The sequence below is a fragment of the Saccopteryx bilineata genome, chromosome 10 (assembly GCF_036850765.1).
Source record: "Saccopteryx bilineata isolate mSacBil1 chromosome 10, mSacBil1_pri_phased_curated, whole genome shotgun sequence".
Taxonomy (NCBI): domain Eukaryota; kingdom Metazoa; phylum Chordata; class Mammalia; order Chiroptera; family Emballonuridae; genus Saccopteryx; species Saccopteryx bilineata.
In genome coordinates this window covers 43,638,054-43,659,752 of record NC_089499.1, presented here as the reverse complement: position 1 = coordinate 43,659,752, position 21,699 = coordinate 43,638,054, and the positions used below count along the sequence as shown (strand labels likewise).

General features: G+C 45.0%; 1 protein-coding gene across 5 annotated transcripts in view; it reads right to left on the bottom strand.

Moving 5' to 3' along the window:
• PIK3CB (phosphatidylinositol-4,5-bisphosphate 3-kinase catalytic subunit beta) overlaps positions 1-19,872 on the bottom strand; it is a 214,524-nt gene extending 194,652 nt beyond the window's left edge. For 3 of the 5 annotated variants that reach the window (XM_066244562.1, XM_066244561.1, XM_066244566.1), the window contains exon 1: positions 19,648-19,872. The gene's annotated coding sequence lies outside the window, so the exon portion shown is untranslated. Of the gene's footprint in view, positions 1-15,373; positions 15,487-19,420; positions 19,486-19,647 lie in introns of those variants that run through there. The other 2 variants (XM_066244563.1, XM_066244564.1) reach the window with 2 other exon arrangements.
• Between the last annotated feature and the right edge of the window lie 1,827 nt (positions 19,873-21,699).

The following is a 21,699-nucleotide window of genomic DNA, read 5'->3' as shown; positions in this document are numbered from 1 at the left end:
AGTTCTTGCCGACAGAGACATGCCTTTTATTCGTTTGATTATCTTGTCTTTATCCGAAAAGTTTTCAAAAAGTTCAGTGGCAACATCAAGCATGAATGTTTTGGCATACTCCCCATCTGTGAATGGCTTTCCGTTTCTCACAATTGCTAAAGCACCAGCAAAGCTAGCCGAATTCCAGTCACCTTGGGTCCAAACACAGAATTGCTGACTAGCTTGCACTCTGCACAGTAGCTCTTAACATGCTTTCTTCCTGCTGTCCCCTGCTGGATACTTTGATGCAAATGTAGTATGGCGCCTGTTCAAGTGCCACTTTATATTTGACTATTTCATCAATGCAATTTTATCACTGCATATAAGACACACTGCAGAACCTGCTCTCTCCACAAAGGCAAATTCCTGTCCATTCCTGCTGAAAAGTACGATACTCCTTATCTTTTTTCTTTTAGCCATGTTCTTCGTCAAAAGGGTTTCTCCAATTAGCTAGCTGACTACTTGATTAAAAAGAGGGAATTTACTTCCTGACCTCCCAACAACCGGTGTACATTACGCATTATCCAATAAAACTTTGGTGTTGTCCCAGAGGACAGCTGTGATTGGCTCTAGCCACCCGCAACCATAAACATGAGCGGTAGAAAATGAATGGATTGTAATACATGAGAATGTTTTATATTTTTAACGTTATTATATTTTTTATTAAAGATTTGTCTGCGAGCCAGGTGCAGCCATCAAAAGAGCCACATCTGGCTCATGAGCCATAAGTTTCTGACCCCTGGATAGAGCATCGAACTGGGATGTGGAGGACCCAGGTTTGAGACCCCAAGATCGCCAGCTTGAGCGTGATCTCATCTGGTTTGAGCAGGGCTCACCAGCTTGGACCCAAGGTCGCTGGCTCGAGCAAGGGGTCAATCAGTCTGCTGTAGCCCCCTGGTCAAGGCACATATGAGAAATCAATCAATGAACAACTAAGGAGCCACAACGAAGAACTGATGTTTCTCATCTCTCTCCCTTCCTATCTGTCTGTCCCGCTCTCTGACTCTGTCTCTGCCCCCCCCCAAAAATAGTGGTAGAATTCTACTCATACAGTGACCACAACTTTTTTTAACTTTACCCACTTATGTGACAGCAGTACATAAAAATTTTCCTCTTTTTATAGGTACAGAGTATTCAATCATATGAATATGCTACTTTTTAAAAGTCAACCCCCCTCGGCCCTGGCCAGTTGGCTCAGTGGTAGAACGTCGGCCTGGTGTGCAGAAGTCCCGGGTTCAATTTCCAGCCAGGGCACACAGGAGAAGCGCCCATCTGCTTCTCCACCCCTCCCCCTCCTTCCTCTCTGTCTCTCTCTTCCCCTCCTGCAGCCAAGGCTCCATTGGAGCAAAGTTGGCCCGGGCGCTGAGGATGGCTCTGTGGCTTCTGCCTCACATGCTAGAATGGCTCTGGTTGCAGCAGAGTGACACCCCGGATGGGCAGAGCATCGCCCCCTGGTGGGCATGCCGGGTGGATCTCGGTAGGGCGTATGCGGGAGTCTGTCTGACTGCCTCCCCATTTCCAGCTTCAGAAAAATACAAAAAAATAATAATAAAATAAAAAAAATAAAAGTCAACCCCCCTCCATTCTTCTCTCCCTTCCTCTCTCTCCCTAAAATAAATAAATAAATAAATACATTTTTAAAATATTTTTTAAAGGCCCTAGCTGGGAGACTCAGTTGGAGCATCATCCTGATACACCAAAGATGCAGGTTCAATCCCAGGTCAGGGAACATACAGGACTCTACCAACCAATGAAAGCATGAAGAGCTGGAGCAATGAACCAATTTTTTTTTTCTCTCTTTCTCTCTCCAAAATAAATAAATAAATAAATAAAATATACATTTTCAGTCTGACCAGTGGTGGCACAGTGTACAGAGCTTCGTGGAACACTCAGCTTGCCTAATTTGAAAACCGAAGCTCACTGGCTTGGGTGCAGGCTTGTCAGCTTGTGTACAGGGTTCCTGGCTTGAGCATGAGATCATCAACATGATCCCAAGGTCACTGGCTTGAGACCAAAGATCGCTGGCTTGAGCCCAAGGTCTCTGGCTTGAGCAAGGGGTCACTGGCTAAGCTTGAGTCCCCTAGTCAAGATACGTATGAGTAGTAATCAACAAACAACTAACTGAAGCAACTACGAGTTGATGCTTCTGATCTCTCCCCCTTCCTCTCTATCTCAAAAAAGTAAATAATTTAAATCTTAAAAAAAAACCTCATCCTATAAAAAATAATAACTATGACAAGTTAGCACACAACCAAATGTAGTGAAGTGCAAACTTCTCTAATTCACTAAATAGTTCATTTTCAAAATGGATAATACTCTAGTGTCTTTAAGTCTCCATGCCCAGTAATGAAGAAATAATGAACACTTGTGGCCTGACCAGGCGGTGCCACAGTAGACAGAGTGTTGGCCTGAGATGCTGAGGACCCAGGTTAGAAACCCAGAGGTCACCAGTTTGAGCACGGGCTCACCAGCTTGAGCACGGGCTCACCAGCTTCAGCACAGGGTCACTGGCTTGAGCATGGAATCATAGACGTGACTCCATGGTAGCTGGCTTTAGCCCAAAGTAGCTGGCTTGATCAAAGGGTCACTGGCTCAGCTGAAGGCCCCCAGGCCAAGGCACATATGAGAAAGCAATCAGTGAACTAAGGTACTGCAACTACAAGTTGATGCTTCCCACCTCTCCCCCTTTATATCTCTCTGTCCGTCTGTCTCTCTCTCTTGCTCGCTAAAAAAATAATAATGATCACTTTTAATTTTATAACTACACAGACCTCTTCTATAGAAACCATTGCTTATAAATTAATTCAAAATTAGTGGCTAGCCTGACCAGGCAGTGGCGCAGTGGATAGAGCATCGGACTGGGATGTGGAGGACCCAGGTTTGAGACCCCGAGGTCGCCAGCTTGACTGCAGGCTCATCTGTCTTGAGCAAAGCTCACCAGCTTGGACCCAAGGTTGCTGGCTTGAGTAAGGGGTTACTCTGTCTGCTGAAGGCCCACGGTCAAGGCACATATAAGAAAGCAATCAATGAACAACTAAGGTGTCACAACAAAAAACTGATGATTGATGCTTCTCATCTCTCTCCATTCCTGTCTGTCTGTCCCTATCTATCACTCTCTCTGACTCTAATTATTTTTTTAAAGAAAAAAAATTAGTGGTTAGCTAAAAATAACCACTGGACTGGGCTCCAGTTAGGCAGGAAAAAAACCTCTATGTCCTATGAATCTCATTCTAATGTGTACAATTAATGGCTGATGTAATGTTAATATTCACACTCCTTCCTCAAGTGAATATAAAAATATAAAAAAGCCAAATAGTATAATGATTCTCTATTCACTTATTAAGTTAAAAATTAATGCCTTGGCTGGATAACTTGGTTGGTTAGAATGTCATCCCAATGTGCAGAAATTGCTGGTTTTATTTTCAATCAGAACACATATAGGAACTGATCACTGTTCCTGTCTTTCTATCTCTGTCTCTCTCTCTCTCTCCCTTCCCCTCTCTAAAATCAATAATTTTTTTTAATTGCCCAACCGGCGGTGCTGCAGTGTATAGAGCATTGATCTGGGAGGCCAAGGTCCCAGGTTGCTGAGGCCCACAGTTGCAGGCCTGAGCATGGGCTTATCTGGCTGGAATACCAGCCCGATGCACAGGGTCATCAACATGATCCCAAGGTTGTTGGTCTGAGCCCAAAGGTTGCTGGCTTGTAATCAAGGTCACTGGCTTGAGCCTAATGTCACACTGGCTTGAGCAAGGGGTCACTGGCTCGACTTGAGCCCACCAGTCAAGGCACATAGGAGAAGCAATCAATGAAAAACTATCATGACACAACTGCAAGTTGATTCTTTTCATCTCTCTCCCTTCCTGTCTCTCTCTGTCTCTCAGCAAAAAAAAAAAAATTAAAATTAAAAAAAAATTAATCACTGTAGTTTCTTGGTCCAGTTACTCAAAAATTAATTTACATCTTATGTCTTATTGCTCTATGCTCAATACTTTAGGACAAAGCTTAGCCACATGTTACAATATACCATCCAAACAAATTATCTCAGCATAAAGAAGAACAGTACTTTGAGTTTTCTTATTTGGAAACCCTAAAGATTATCTACATGAGCTTTTAGAACACCTACCCTATATTAGGTCACACATTGAACACTTTTATTAGTTACTTATATATGACAACCCACAAAACCACAGCCTCTAATCTTAAAGCCAAGGGAAAAGGAAAACCTGATTATATTCAAAACAAAGGCATACGACATCAAATACCTAATTCATTGTTGAACTCTTAACTCCTACTCATAAAACTGGACTATAGCCATAAAAATTTGTGGTTAAATGACTGGAAAATTGCTTCCGTTTCCAAAAATACACGAGTACTGAAATGAAGATGGTGGTTATCACACTAAAATCATAACACTCTAACTTTTTTGTCTCTTTCAAACTCCCTCTCAAAGACCTAGAAAATAAAAACTGTATGAGACGATTGTTAAAAGTATAAATACTAGTCAGACTCTCTCACTTAAAAGCTGTGCCACTAGGCACGTTATCTTCCAAAAGCATCAGTTTCCTCCTCTCTGAAACAACAGTATCATTAAGACTATAATTAAAATAATTACGTTTGTTATAAAATAAAGCCTGACTGGTGGTGGCACAGTGGATCAACATGATCCCACGGTTGCTGGCTTGAGACCAAGATCACTGGTGTGATCAGCTGGAGTCCCCTAGTCAGGGCACGTATAAGAAGTCAATGAAGGGCCCTAGCCGGTTGACTCAGTGGTAGAGCGTCGGCCTGGCGTGCAGAAGTCCCGGGTTCGATTCCCGGCCAGGGCACACAGGAGAAGCACCCATCTGATTCTCCACCCCTCCCCCTCTCCTTCCTCTCTGTCTCTCTCTTCCCCTCCCGCAGCCCAGGCTCCACTGGAGCAAAAGATGGCCCGGGCGCTGGGGATGGCTCCTTGGCCTCTGCCCCAGACGCTAGAGTGGCTCTGGTCACGACAGAGCGACGCCCCGGAGGGGCAGAGCATTGCCCCTGGTGGGCGTGCTGGGTGGATCCCAGTCGGGCGCATGCGGGAGTCTGTCTGACTGTCTATCCCCGTTTCCAGCTTCAGAAAAATACAAAAAAAAAAAAAAAAAAAAAAAAAGAAGAAGTCAATGAAGGCCCTGGCCGGTTGGCTCAGTGGTAGAGCGTCAGCCTGGCATGCAGAGGTCCCAGGTTCGATTCCCGGCCAGGGCACACAGGAGAGGCGCCCATCTGCTTCTCCACCCCTCCCCCTCTCCTTCCTCTCTGTCTCTCTCTTCCCCTCCCGCAGGGAGGCTCCATTGGAGCAAGGATGGCCTGGGCGCTGGGGATGGCTCCTTGGCCTCTGCCCTAGGCGCTGGAGTGGCTCTGGTCACAAAAGAACGACGCCCAGAGGGGCAGAGCGTCGCCCCCTGGTGGGCGTGCCGGGTGGATCCCGGTCGGGCACATGCAGGAGTCTGTCTGACTGTCTCTCCCCGTTTCCAGCTTCAGAAAAATACAAAAAAAGAAAAAGAAGTCAATGAACAACTAAAGTAACACAACTACAAGTTGATGCTTCTTATCTCTCTCCCCTTCCTGCCTCTGGGGGGGGGGAGGGAATGTTGCCTGACCAGGCGTGGCACAGTGGATAGAGTGTCAGACTGGGATGCAGAGGACCCACGTTCAAGATCCCGAGGTCACCAGCTTGAGCGCGGGCTCATCTGGTTTGAGCAAAGCTCACCAGCTTGGCCCAAGGTTGCTGCCTTGAGCAAGGGGTTACTCTGTCTGCTGAAGGTCCACGATCAAGGCACATATGAGAAAGTAATCAATGAACAACTAAGGTGTCACAATGGAAAAACTGATGATTGATGCTTCTCACCTCTCTCTGTTCCTGTCCATCTGTCCCTATCTATCCCTCTCTCTGACTCTCTCTCTGTCTCTGTAAAATAATTAATTAAATATAGAAAGAACACTAAGTATAACCTGACACATTAGTAAGCATCTAATGTTATCTATTGTCATAGTTTAATTACATATAGTATAACCTATACATTATAACATATATTCTATAATTACTGTATTTTTTGCTCTATACGATGTACCTGACCATAAGACCATAAGACTCATCTAGGGTTTTAAGGAGGAAAATAAGAAAAATTATATTCTGAACCAAATGGTGTATTAAAATATTTAATAAAATATACCACAATAATATTTCAACAATGTAAACTCAACAGCAATATTAACAACCATTAGCTCTGTTATTAACAAATGAGAAGAGACTTAAATGTTCAAATACTCTTCTTCTGGTTGTCTGGGAACTTGAAGCAGCTAAAAAAAAAAATGAACATTCACTCCATAAGACGCACGGGCATTTCCCCCTCCACTTTGGGGGGAAAAAGTGCGTCTTATGGAGCAAAAAATATGGTATACTACTATATTATATATATAATTACACATAGGAAACAGATTAGTTTTCCTAATAGGCTATAATGACAGCTTTAAATGACAAAAGAACTTAAAAGAAAGCAGGTAACAATGCACAGAATACACAGAATTAAAGAAATCATTGATTTAAAAAATATCACTGATTAAAAATTAATTGCCTGGGGCTCAGGAAGATAGTGAATTCTTTGTAAGTTAAAGGTAAAATAATCATTGCTTGTTGGTATGGCAGATATAGCTCTCTAAAAACATATTTATATAACATATATAGTCCTTATAGGAAGAATAAAGACTTAAAATGCAGAGATGCCCCTCAGTTAGTTAAGAAAAATATTAGCAACCTTGACCTGTGGTGGTGCAGTGGATAAAGTGTCGACCTGGAATGCTGAGGTCGCCAGTTCGAAACCCTGGGCTTGCCTGGTCAAAGGCACATATGAGAAGCATCTACTACCTGTTGATGCTGCACGCTCCCCCTTCCTCTCTCTAAAATCAATAAATAAAATCGTTTTTTTTAATCAAGTGAGAGTCACAGAGGCAGGGAGACCGACGTTCACATGCACTCCAACTGGGGTCCACCCAGCAACCCGGGCTGGGGCTGATGTTCCGCCATCTGGGATGCTGCCTGTTGCCTGGCAACGAGCTATTTTCCACCTGAGGTAAGGCCATGGAGCCATCCACAGTGGCCAGGGCCAACTTGCTCATTCAAGCCATGGCTATGAGAAAGGAAGAGAGAGAGAGAGAGAGAGAGAGAGAGAAGGGAGAGGGATGGACAAGCAGATGGTCACTTCTCCTATGTGCCCTGATTGGGAATCGAACCAAGGACTTCCACAAGCGGGTTCGATTCCCGGCCAGGGCACACAAGGAGAAGCGTCCATCTGCTTCTCCACCCCTGCCCCTCTCCTTCCTCTCTGTCTCTCTCTTCCCATCCTGCAGCCAAGGCTCTATTGGAGCAAAGTTGGCCTGGGCACTGAGGATGGCTCTATGGCCTCTGCCTCAGGCACTAGAATCGCCCCCTGGTGGGCATGCCGGGTGGATCCCGGTCGGGTGCATGCCGGAGTCTGTCTGACTGCCTCCCCGTTTCCAACTTCAGAAAAATACAAAAAAAAAAAAAGTTTTGCCCTGGCTGATTGGCTCAGCAGATAGAGCGTCAGCCTGGCATGCATGGGGTTCAATCCCCAGTCAGGGCACATATGATAAGCGACCTTCTGCTTCTCTTCTCCTCCCTCTCCTTCTCATTCTCTCTTCCCCTCTCAGTTAGTGGCTTGAATGGTTTGAGCTCTGGCCCCAGGTGCTGAAGATGGCTTGGTTGCGAGCATCAGCCCCAGATGGGGGTTGCCAGGTGGATCCCAGTCTGGGAGCATGCAGGAGTCTGTCTCTCAATATCCCCTCCACTCACTTAAAAAAATAATAAAAATATTTTTACTTATTGATATCAAAGAAAGAGGAAGGGAGAAAGAGACAGAAACATCGAAGCTATTCCTTTATATGCCCCAACTGGGGATCGAACCAGCAATCTTTGCATATTGGGACAATGCTCTAACCAACAACTGAGCTATCTGGCCAGGGTCAAATCAATAACCATCTACTACTATGGATGTTTACTTATGCTCACAATAAAAAAAAATCATGTTAAGAGAATTCCAGCTGTTTCTCATCAGAACAGAGCGCCCCCCCCCAGTCAAATGAACTATAATGAATCTTTTTTTCCTTTTCTATTTTTTTAATTTAAGAGAGAGAAGAGATAGACTCCCACATGTGTCCCATCTGGGATCTACCTGGCAACCTTAATGAATCTTAATTAAGGGGACTGACATCTATATAGCTGATAAATATGAAACTTGACTTTTGAAAATATAAATCTGCAAAGATAAGCCCTGACCAGATAGCTCAGTTGGTTAGCAGTGGTTGACAGACCGCGGCTCACGAGGCACATGTGGCTCTTTGGCCTCTTGAGTGTGGCTCTTCCACAAAATGCCATGTGCGGGCGCTACCTCGATAAGGAATGTACCTACCTATATAGTTTAAGTTTAAAAAATTTGGCTCTCACCAGGAGGTGGCACAGTGGATAGAGCATTGGACTGGGATGCAGAGGACCCAAGTTCGAGACCCCGAGGTCGCCAGCTTGAGCGCGGGCTCATCTAGTTTGAGCAAAAAGCCCACCAGCTTGAACCCAAGGTCACTGGCTCCAGCAAGGGGTTACTCAGTCTGCTGAAGGCTCGCGGTCAAGGCACATATGAGAAAGCAATCAATGAACAACTAAGGTGTTGCAACGCGCAATGAAAAAGTAATGATTGATGCTTCTCATCTCTCTCCACTCCTGTCTGTCCCTGTCTATCCCTCTCTCTCTCTGAAAAAAAAAAAAAATTGGCTCTCAAAAGAAATTTCAAACGTTGTACTGTTGGTATTTGGCTCTGTTGACTAATGAGTTTGCTGACCACTGGGTTAGAGCATTGTCCCAATATGCCAAGGTTGTGGGTTAGATCCCCAGTCAGGACACATACAGAAATAGATTGATGAGCCCTGGCCGGCTGGCTCAGTGGTAGAGCATCAGCCTGGCGTGCAGGAGTCCCGGGTTCGATTCCCAGCCAGGGTACACAGGAGAAGCAACCATCTGCTTCTCCACCCCTCCCCCTCTCCTTCCTCTCTGTCTCTCTCTTCCCCTCCCGCAGCCAAGGCTCCAATGGAGCAAAGTTGGCCTGGGCGCTGAGGATGGCTCCATGGCCTCTGCCTCAGGCGCTAGAATGGCCCTGGTTGCAACAGAGCAATGCCCCAGAGGGGAAGAGCATCGCCCCCTGGTGGGCGTGCCGGGTGGATCCCGGTTGGGCGCATGCGGGAGTCTGTCTGACTGCCTCCCCGTTTCCAACTTCAGAAAAATACAAAACAAACAAACAAACAAAAAAAAAACAGAAATAGATTGATGTTTCTGTCTCTTTCTCCCTTACTCTAAAATCAATAAATAAATTTGAAAAAAAACTGCAAAGGTAAGTTTTACCTCACAAATTGTAATTATTCACATAATATAATGGCAGAAATTTGTAATGATTTATAAAGCTAGAGGAAAACACTGATTCTAATAGTTTCTAAATAAAGACTTTTGATGTAAAGAGAGAGAGAGAGAGGAGAGGGAGAGACACTGATGCTGGAGTAGACTAGACACACCCGGGACTGCCAGGAAGACTACTGGGGGCGGGAGGGGAGAATACATGTGGTTCCTAAAGCAAACTGGGCCTGAAACACTACAGGAGGCAAAATGACAAAACAGAAGCTGTCCTACTTCAGACACATCATGAAAAGGCAAGGTTCTACGGAAAAGAAAACAATGCTGGGGAAAATAGAAGGCATCAGGAAAAAAGACCAAATAGGAAATGAATTGACTCCATAAAAGAAGCCATAGGTCTACTGGAGCTGAGCAGGGCTGCTGAGGACAGGACACAGTGGACATCACTCATTCAGAGGGTCACCAGAAACAGCAGTCTGTCTACTCAATGGCATGTAATACTACAGGACCTACACTAAATCCGTAGTTTAAGAGTAAACAACCTGGCCTGTGGTGGCAGAGTAGATAAAGCAACAACCTAGAATATTGAGGTTGCTGGTTTGGAACCCTGGGCTTGCCTGATCAAGATACATAAAATGAGCAATCAATGAACAACTATAAAGTAAAGCAACCATGAGTTGATACTTCTCGCTCCATCCCCCTCCTGTCAATAAATGTGACAGGAGCTGAGATAGAGAAATCAACTCCCACATACGCCCTGACTGGGATCCACCTAGCTGATGCTCAAATCAACCAAGCTATCCTCAGCTCCCAGAGCTGATGCTCAAACCAATCGTGCTATCCTCAGTGCCCAGGTCCAACTTTCAAACCAACATACAGCTGATGCTCGGACCAACCAAGCTATCCTCAGCACTTCAGGCTGTGGGAGGGGAAGAGAAAGAGAAGGGGGCGAGGGAAGGGAAGAGAAGCAGATGGTCACTTCTCATGTACGCGCTGACCGGGGATCGAACCTGTCGGCATACCAGGCCAACACTCTATACACTGAGCCAGCTGGCCAAGGCCAATAAAATCTTATTTTTTAAAGAAAAGAGATAAAGCGTTGACCTGGAACGCTGAGGTTGTCGGTTCAAAACTCTGCACTTGTCTGGTCAAGGCACATATAGGAGTTGATGCTTCCTGCTCCTCCCCCCTTTCTCTCTCTCTCTCTCCTCTCTAAAATGAAGAGAGAGAGAGAGAGAGAGAGAGAGAGAGCGCGCGCGCGTGAGCGCCTGTCCAGGCGGTGATGCAGTGGATAGAGCATCGGACTGGGACGCAGAGGACCCAGGTTCCAAATCCCAAGGTCGCTGCCTTGAGCGTGGGCTCATTTGGCTTGAGCGCGGGCTCACCAGCTTGAGCGTGGGGTCACTGGCTTGAGCGTGGGATCATAAACATCACCCCATGGTCGCTGACTTGAACACAGAGGTCACTGACTTGAATCCCAAGGTTGCTGGTTTGAGCAAGGGGTCAGTTGCTCTGCTGTAGCCCACCCCCAATCAGGGCATATATGAGAAAGCAATCAATGAACAACTAAGGTGCCACAACAAAGAATTGATGCTTCTCATCTCTCTCCCTGCCTGTCCGATGCTGGTGCAGAGGATAGAGCACTGACCTAGGATACTGAGGTCCCAGGTTCAAAACCCTGAGGTTGGGGTGGGAGGAGGGGGGAGGGGCATTAAGAGAAACAAGTATAGGGTGATGGAGGATGATTTGACTTTGAGTGATGGGTATACAGCCAAACAACTGTCTAAATGATGTGGAGATGTTTTCTCTAAATCTATGTACTCTGGTTGACCAATGTCACCATGTTAAATTTAATTGTCTAAAAAAAAAAAAATACAAAAAACCCGAGGTCACAGCCTTGAGCCTGGGCTCACCTGACGTGAGAGGTCCTGTGCTAGGGCAAGGAGTCACCAGCTTGAGCACGGGATCATCAGCATGATCCGAAGGCTGCCGGCCTGAGCAAGGGGTCACTGGCTGCGCTGGGGCTCCCCAGTCACGGCATGTATGAGAAACAATCAATGAACAACTAAAGTGACACAACTACGGTCATTGCACCTCATCTCTCTCCCTTCCTGTCTGTCTGTCTCTTTCTCTGTCACACACACACACACAAATGTGCAAAAGAAAAAAGAGTAAACAATTTTAAATTACCATATTTCAACTATTTAGTAGAAACTATTTACTGTGTAATTACATGTAACTTGGAAGTAGTAGTCAGTGGACTGGCTACAAAAACTGAGCATCACTATTTTGAATAGCAGGTCTTCAGTTAATTCCCATGAAAACTGTTAATAAATTGAATTATTAAATGAACAACAAAGACAAGTTCAAACTGTATTGAATTTAAAACCCTAACAATCTGAAATCTCATTATTTAAATCACAAAAGCTCAAACATTCAAACTAGTAAAGTACAAATGTCTTAAAATGAAGTATGACCTCTTGTTGACAGTCACCTCAAATTTCTTCCAGTGGCTCAGCAGGTAAGGAATTCATGGAATTCAGATCTTCAAGGTCTAGTAAGCATTGTGGTTAAACCACCCAGTCAACACCAAATTATGTGGGGCAATGCCTGATGATTATCTAACCCGCTTGGACCCCTCCCATCTTTTCACTACTTCACAACTGCCATTACTTCAAAATGGTAAAAGGAGATAGATATGAAATGAGTACATATTATAAATCAGTTATAAGAAATGCAAGAAAAACTATGGTCAGGAATGTGGGCAAACTGCAGTTTAAATAAAGCTTCTGGATTACCCAAGGATTTCTTTTAATCCAAATAATCCTCTTCCTGAAGGCATGGATAATCAAGATCACATTTCCCTTGAAGGCAAATAAGCATTTGCTTGGTGGTCTCCCAGGAAGCCAGAGCACAGAAGGATGACAAACTACACAGTGAGCAATTCAGCGGTCCCTTCTATGTAGTTTGCACAGGGGACTCTGAGCTGGAGACCCACTCTGCTCTAGCAATACCAGGATATAGGGTGCTGTCCAGACTAACATTATTTCTGCAGTAAATACTCCTAGTTAATGGGTCAAGTAATAATAACCTCAGGTGATCTGCTTTAAATATTCAAGGAAATAAGGCGATAGACATTCTTGGTGAAGAGGTGGGGGAAAGATACTATATATAAATCCTAAAGCCAGTATTTTTTCAAGGGAAGGATCTGTGAATTTTCTGAGAAAATCATGGAATTTCTAAGTTAACTGCTTTAGGCTGGAACCAAGCTAACAGGACAATGGAAAACTACATTTGCAATATATATACTTTATACAGGTATCATATCCTCCCCCTCAACACCTAGAAAAGTGGAATACCTAAAACTCTGAAGTGCTGAAAGAAAATGGACAGGCCAGCACTAAGTGACAATGCCAGAGACAGACCAAAAAGAAAAGCTGAAACTTCACAGCATAATCCTATGCAAAACAATCTCTAGTTTACCCTGTGATAGCAGTAAATAAGAACTCTGGATTTACTAAAGAGAGATGAGAGGATATGTGATGATGTCCACTACGATTTTATCACAGACGTAGCCCCAAAAGTTTTGCTAGATGGTCAGTATTACAACCTGATATTATGAGACTTACATCACATGGGAGGGTTCCAAAAGTTATACAATAATTTTTTTAACTTAAAGCCTTTATAAACATCCCTCCATCTACAAAGTTAAATACTGTATTGCATGTAAGACCATTACATTGAAGATTGGAATTCCCTCATATATATTTCTAGAAGAAAATCAACAATTAGGTTGATCAATTATCTACTCATTTCAGTTCTGACATATTCTACATAAGAACTTTTCTCTTTAAAAAACTAAGGACCACCTGACCTGTGGTGGCGCAGTGGATAAAGCGTCGACCTGGAAATGCTGAGGTCGCCGGTTCGAAACCCTGGGCTTGCCTGGTCAAGGCACATATGGGAGTTGATGCTTCCAGCTCCTCCCCCTTTCTCTCTCTCTGTCTCTCCTCTCTGTCTCTCCCTCTCCTCTCTAAAAATGAATAATAATAAAAAAAACTAAGGACCCTGGCCAGTTGGCTCAGTCTGTAGAGAGAGCGTTGGCCGCTATGTAGATGTCCTGGGATTGATTCCTTGTCAGGGCACACAGGAGAAGTGCTCAGCTGCTTTTCTACGCTCCCAGTTCCTCTTCCCTCCCTCTCCCCCTTAGCCATGGCTCAATTGGTTAGAGCACATCAGCCTGGGTGCTGAGGATGGCTACATAGAGCCTCTGCCTCAGGCGCTAAAAATAGCTCAGCAACCCCAGATGTCAGGGCTGTCAGGTGGATCCTGGTCAGGGTGCAAGTGGGAGTCTGCCTCTTTATCTCCCTTCCTCTCACTTGGAAAAGAAGGGGGGCACCAAGTTGGCCCTGGCAGGGTTGCAAAGTAGATAGAGTGTTGGCCTGGCACATGCCAAAGTCATGGGTCCAATCCCCCATTAGGGCACATACAGAAGCAATCAATGAGTGGGACAACAACTAAGTGAAACAAGTTGATGCTTTTTTAAATTTTTAATATTTTTTATTTACTGTATTTCCCCATGTATAAAATGCAATTTTTTGCAAAACATGTGGGGTCTAAAAACCTAGTGCGTCTTATACAGTGGTTGCAGATTTTTTTACTTGCATTTCCCGCTTGTTTTTCCACTCAGTGATTCATCATCAGACACAGATGAGGACAAGGTTATGAATGGGAGTTTTGACAGCAATGAATTGTATGAATTTTATGATGAATAAAACCTGAGTTCAATAACTTTATATAATACATTTTTTTAAATTTTGGGCCCCAAAATTAAGGTGTGTCTTATACATGGGATCATCTTATACATGGGGAAATACGGTATTGATTTGAGAGAGAGAGGGAGGGAAAGAGAGAGAAAGAGACAGGAACATCACTCTATTCTTGTATGTGCCTTGACCAGGGATCTAACCAGCAATCTCTGTACTTTGGAACAGTGCTCTGACCACTGCATGATCTGGCCAGGGCAAGTTAATACTTTTCTCTCTTCCTTTCCCTTTCTCTCACTTGGCCTTCCTCTCTCTCTCTCTTTCTCTCAATGGAAAAACTACAAAAACAACAACCATGTTCAAGTGTTAAGAATTGGGGGAGCCTGACCAGGCGGTGGCGCAGTGGATAGAGCATCGGACTGGGATGCGGAAGGACCCAGGTTCGAGACCCTGAGGTTGCCAGCTTGAGCGCGGGCTCATCTGGCTTGAGCAAAAAGCTCACTAGCATGGACCCAAGGTGGCTGGCTTGAGTGGGGAGTTAGTCTGCTGAAGGCCTGTGGTCATGGCACATATGAGAAAGCAATCAATGAACAACTACGGTGTCGCAACAAAAAACTGATGACTGATGCTTCTCATCTCTCTCCGTTCCTGTCTGTCTCTGTCCCTATCTATCCCTCTATCTGACTCTCTCTGTTCCTGTAAAAAAAATTAAAAATTAAAAATAAAAATTAAAAAAAAAAAGAATTGGGGGACATGAGGGAATTCTTTCAGATGTTGGAACTGTTCTGTATACTGTTAATTGTGGTAATTTCAACAATCAATGCACGTGTCAAAATTCATAGGACTGTAGTACATAAAAAAAATAAACTTTGCCTGACCAGGCGGTGGCACAGTGAATAGAGCATCGGACTGGGATGCAGAGGACCCAGGTTCGAGATCCCAAGGTCGCCAGCTTGAGCGCGGGCTCATCTGGTTTGAGCAAAAGCTCACCAGCTTGGACCCAAGGTCGCTGGCTCCAGCAAGGGGTTTCTCGGTCTGCTGAAGGCCCCAGACCCGCGGTCAAGGCACATATGAGAAAGCAATCAATGAACAACTAAGGTGTTGCAACGCGCAATGAAAAAGTAATGATTGGCCTGACCTGTGGTGGCACAGTGGATAAAGCGTCGACCTGGAAATGCTGAGGTCGCCGGTTCAAAACCCTGGGCTTGCCTGATCAAGGCACATATGGGAGTTGATGCTTCCAGCTCCTCCTCACTTCTCTCTCTCTGTCTCTCTCTCCTCTCTCTCTCTCCTCTCTAAAAAAATGAATAAATAAAATAAAATTTAAAATTCTTATGTTAAAAAAAAAAAAAGTAATGATTGATGCTTCTCATCTCTCTCCGTTCCTGTTTGTCTGTCCCTGTCTATCCCTCTCTGTCTCTGTAAAAAATAAATAAAATTTAAAAATAAATAAATAAACTTTACTGTAGGCTAAATTTTTAATTTATTCATTTTAGAGAGGAGAGGGAGAGACAGAGAGAGAGAAAGGGGGGAAGAGCTGGAAGCAACAACTCCCATATGTGCCTTGACCAGGCAAGCCCAGGGTTTTGAACCAGTGACCTCAGCATTTCCAGGTCGATGCTTTTATCCACTGCGCCACCACAGGTCAGGCTGTAGGCCAAATTTTTAAAATTCAATGTCACTCCTCTTTTGGAAATGTCTTTTTATTAAAATCTTTTTAGTCATCTAAAAAGAAATGTCTAGCCTGCCTGCTGGTGGCAAAGTGAATACAGTATTGAACTAGAATGCTGAGGTCCCAGGCTCAAAACCACAAGGTCACCAGCTTGAGCCCAGACTTACCAGATTGAGCATGGGATCACCAGCTTGAGTGTGGGATCATATTTATGATCCCAAGGTCGCTGGCTTGAGCAAGAGGTCACTGACTCTGCTTGAGCCTCCCAGTCAAGGCACATATGAGAAAGCAATGAATGAATAACTAAAATGAAGCAACTACATCTGTTTCTCTTGCTCGCTGAAAAATTTAAAAATTAAAAAAAAAAAATCTTGGTCCTGGCCAGTGGCTCAGTGGAAAGAGCATCAGCCCAGCATATGGACATCCTGGGTTCAATTCCCAGTCAGAGCACACTGTGGAGAAGCAACCATCTGCTTCTCTCTCCCTCTCTCTTTTCTCCCTCTTCTCCTCCCACAGCCAGCGGCTCAAGTGGTTCAAGTGTGGCTCTGGGTGGTAGTCTGAGCAACTCAACCTCAGGCACTAAAAACAGCTTGATTTGATTTGAGCCTCGGCCTCAGATGGGGTTGCCTCAGATGGGGTTGCCGGGTGGATCCCAGTCAGGACTCACGCGGAGTCTGTCACACTATCTCCTCTCCTCTCACTTTAAAAAACAAAAAACAAACCCTCCCCCCCCAAAAAAACTTCTATTAATTCAGAAAAAGAAGGGTCTAAATTAAGAGATGAAGGCCCTGGCCAGCTGGCTCAGTATAGAGTGTCAGCCCAGCGTGTGGAAGTCCCAGGTTCGATTCTCAGGGCACATAGGAGAAGCGCCCACCTGCTTCTCTCCCCCTCCCCCTCCCTTGTCTCTGTCTCCCTCCTCCCCTCCCACAGCCATGGATCAAACGGTTTGAGCACTTTGGCCCTAGGCACTGAGGATGGCTCCAAGGCCTTGCCTCAAGTGCTGAAATGGCTTAGTTGACAAGTAATGGAGCAGTAGGCCCAGATGGGCAGAGCATCGCCCTGTAGAGGGGACTTGCCAGGTGGATTCAGCTCCGGGCGCATATGGAAATCTGTCTCTCTGCCTCCCTGCCTCCCACTTACTAAAAAAATAAAAGCAAAAGAAGGCTGAAAAATTTGTTCCTTATTTGCAAAAATGCTGATGATCCAGTATACAGTAACAAAATTCATATTTGTTTTGTTATCAGTGACTTAAGGTCTGAATGCTTAGCCTTTTCAAGAAGTACAGCATGTTAATGAAGTCTAAGGGAATAAGGATGTCTAACAGAATAACTCTAGGCTCTCTGATTACTTCCTCATTTGGTCCCAAATCTGGGACCAAAAAAGTGTACCTTTAAAAAAAAACAAAACCTGAGAGTCAACAGTACATTGATAGTATTTAAATCACAGGGTTTGCATGATAGGATCATCCAAGAGAGTACAAGTAGAAAAAACATAGGGGCAGGCTTGAAAACCCTGAGGCATCAGAATGTTTGAATTCAGGAAGAGAAGGAAAAGTCAATAAAAAAGAGTAAGAGTCAACAGAAGGTAAAACATAATATTCTGGAATATCATTTATAGCATACTACAATTCTCTAGTCTGCCACCACGCTCCCAACCTGCTGATGACACACACACTCAAATTCCATAAATTTAAAAAAATCAAATTAAGGCTCAGAAGGATTGAGTGACATCTCCAAAGCCCCAGACATTCAGGACCCACATCCAGGCCTAGAACCAAGATCCGACTTCTGACCCCTAGCCTTTTCACAGTAGCTAACAGTGCTTCTACTGTTGGATTTACCAGTCTAAAGTTAGACAACAGAGAAGACCATAATTCAGAAAGAACATTAATTAGACTACAAGGAAGAACATAATTTAAATTAATAAAAGGTTCACTTTAAATTATTTTCTATATATTGTTTCCATTCACAAAGCAAGATGGATGAAAAAAAAGCCTTATGAACGAATCGCTACGAGAAGCAGGAAATATAGGCAAGAGGTACAAAACAGCAATAAATCAAAATTCAACTTAATTTTTTCCGTTTCTAAAAAAAACTACAAAAACTGAAGGTAGAAGACACTCATCAGAGTGTGACCCAGGGGGTGTAACAAAGTTTTTCTGTTTTTAGTCATTTTTGCTTTAGTGAATACAATTCAAGTTGTTGGGTTTTTTTAATTTTAACAGTATTCATTTTAGAGCAGAGAGAGAGAAGGGGGAAGGGGGTAGCAGGAAGCATCAACTCAACTCCCATATGTGCCTTGACCAGGCAAGCCCAGGGCCTAGCACCCTCAGCGTTCCAGGTCTATGCTTTTATTCACGGCACCATCACAGGTCAGGCCCAATTCAAGTTTTAAAGCTTAAAAGAATTTTACTTTGTTGCACACTGCCTCCTGAAACTAGGTTAACATCTTTATCCTAAACACCATCTCCTATGCTACATATCATGACTTAAATAGTTCTGCTTTTACCATAAAAATCTTAAATCATAGCATAAAAACCCCCAAATGATTAATGAATTGCTGAGAATTCTGACTCGTTGGAGATGATTTAATTAGGAATCATATTTCCAAACATCCATTCTGAGCTTCAAAATAAGTACTCATCTAATTTAATTATGATGACTTCACCAAACAGTAACACAGCCTATAATGATGTTTACAAAAGCACTTGTCACTCCCTTCCGATGTAGCAATGCAGAAAAAGAAGTTTGTTTTCATATCCTCGTGTGTTTACACTCTGTAACAAGTGACAGAGTTTAAGTGTCACTTAAAATTATTAAAACACAAAGCAAAGTTCGTGTGTTCCACCATCTTCCATCCTAAACCAATCTTAAATTCGTTTTGGTTTATTTCAGCAACAATTTCCATTTAGTACATGAGACAGGTATTCCAAGCCAACCGAAACCAAAAGACTACATACAGCATTCTAGGATGAGGCTACAAGATTCTATTGCTACGCCAATATGAAGCAATTCCAGTGCAGGTTACTGCAACACCAGAGTAGTTCGGAAACACTGTGCCCCCAAATGTACACACGCAGCCAGGTATTAGCAATAGTAGACAAGACGATGCACCAGGGTTGCTCCTAACAGCCTACCACTTACCGATCACTTACTGTTCAGTTTTGTAACATCTTCCTATCCTATCCTCACAACAAGCCTGTTAAGTGCGTACTTATTATTCCTACTAACAAATCGGGACATTTTGGCCCAAGGCCCCGCGGCTGGTCAGTGGCAGCGCTAGGACTTGAAAACACGACCATACCTTAACAGTCCAGGATCCCTGCCACTAAAATACAATTCTGCGCAAAAAGGCACCCAAGAGTCGGGACGTTTCGGGATTGACCACGTACACTCAGGGGGCAAGGACACCGCCTCTCCAAAGAGGGTCCCCTCAGGAACGCGACCTACAGCGCCGGCGGTCCGGAGCACCCAGCCGCGTCTCTGCCGCGGGAGGCCGGGGAGCGCCGCTCACCTTGGAGAAACCAGAAGGGCCGCAGTCGAGCGAGGCGCCCCGGCGGGCCGGAGGGCGGGAGTCCTCCAAGCCGGGAGGAAGCGCGGCGCGGGCAACGAAGTCACCGCACCAAAGGCTGTGGCCAGCAAGGGCGCGCCGCCGGCCCGCTCGGGGGTAGCTCAGCCGGCGACAACCCGCGCCGCCCCTCTGCCGCGCCACATATCCGGGTCCCGCTTCGCCACACTCACCTGCCTGGCGCTCCGCCGCCGCCGCCGCCGGCTCCAAGCTCCGGGTGCGTGGTCAGCAGCCCAGAACACCGCGACTGTCCAGCTGCGACGCTCCCATCCCGCTCCTCTCAGTTACCTCCCGCCCGCCCCGCGCGGCGCTACAGCATCTCGCCACCCACTACCACGGCCCGTTTCGGTGCCGCCGCCGCCGCCGCCGCCGCTGCCGCTGCACCGACCGACGGAGCACGCGCGCGCCGCCGCCGTGGCCGTGCGCGCGCGACTACCCCGCCCCGCGTGCTGCTCGGGCCAATCCCCGACCCCGCAGCGGCCGCCGCAGACCTGCTGTACAGCCCGGGCGGGGCCGGGAGAGAGAGACGGCACTGCCGCTGACTCCTTTCCGCCTGACCACCGGGCAGCGCTGCTGCGCGGTTCTTCTGCTTGCGGCTGCCGGAGGAACGGGGGACTCGGGGATCCCCTGCAAGCAGCCTTCCTAAGAGACCCACCACCTGCCCCAACCTTCTCGAGAGAACCCTCTATTCCTGGGTCTCCTTGCTGGCCTTCTATTCGCAGTTCCTTTCCCTTATTCTGTTCTGCGACTTTGAAGTGACTCCTCGGTTCCTGAGCGAAAGCAGCGCTTTGCTTTTACCCCTTACCCTCTGTTTGTTACTCCAGTTCTGAGGATGGGAACGCTAGGTCAGCTTCCCCACAGCTAGTCCTTCATTCTTTGCACTGTTAATGGTCATAAAAGAAGAAGCCTAGCCTGACCTGTGGTGGCGCAGTGGATAAAGCGTTGACCTGGAATGCTGAGGTCGCCGGTTCGAAACCCTGGGCTTGCCTGGTCAAGGCACATATGGGAGTTGATGCTTCCAGCTCCTTCCCCCTTCTCTCCCTCCCTCCCTCTCCTTCTCACCCTATCTCCTTCCTCTAAAATCAATAAATAAAATCTTTAAGAAAAGCAAAGGTAGGAAACAAGCCAGTATTACTGTAATAGTTTTTTTAATAAATTATGTTAGTTGACTCTATTCATAACAAATCAGAAATAGAACCATGCAATATTCAAAACTAAATTCCAAAAGAATTAAAAATATACAAATCAAAAACTTAGAGGAAAATTTTTAAATAATAGTAATATCACCTTTCTGAGGAGGAACTTTAAGCAAGACAGGAAGCCCAGAATTATTAAAGAAAAAATAAAAACAGTCTCCACAAATAATTTTAAATTTTTTCATGACATCACAATGACAAGTTTAAAAAAACAAACAAACGGAATACAACTACACAAAGCATATGGTAAACACATTGAATCTCTACCAGAGTTTCTATTAATGGATTTTTTTTTTAAGGCACACTCTTAGGTAAGAGGTGCTTTTATTTTTTTTTTTTTTAGGGAGGAGAGGGAGAGACAGAGAGAGAGAGAGAGGAGAGACAGAGAGAGAGAAGGGGGAGAGGAGCTGGAAGTATCAACTCCCATATGTGCCTTGACCAGGCAAGCCCGGCAACCTCAGCATTTCCAGGTCGACGCTTTATCCACTGCGCCACCACAGGTCAGGCTGTAAATGGATTTTTTTTATATATATAAATGGATTTTTAAGAGCCAAATAGCTCAGTGTTTGTATCTTTTTTTTTAGATTTTATTTATTCATTTTTAGAGAGGGGTGAGAGAGAAAAAGAGAGAGAGAGAGAGAGAGAGAGAGAGAGAGGGAGAGAGAGGGAGAGAGGGAGAGAGAGAGAAGAGGAGCAGGAAGCATCAACTCCCATATACAGTATGCCTTGACCAAGTAAGCCTGGTATGTGGAAAATGGCTGTATTAGACTTGCTCACAGGTTTACCGGCGGCAGGCTCTTTGTGCAAATAGTGCTGGAGCATGTGACAGCATTATTGTGAGGATGTAAATGCTTCCCCTCAGTGGGGCGAAGAAGGAGATTGCACCCCACCACTGAGAGGGGTGGTTGGTTTTTCCTGATCCCTTGCCCTCCACTGCAAAAAGCAGATTTTGCCTTTCCCTTTGTATTTGTTTTTCTTTTTCTCTTTTTTTGGGTTGCCAGTTTTGGTGAGCCTCCAATAAACTGGAAT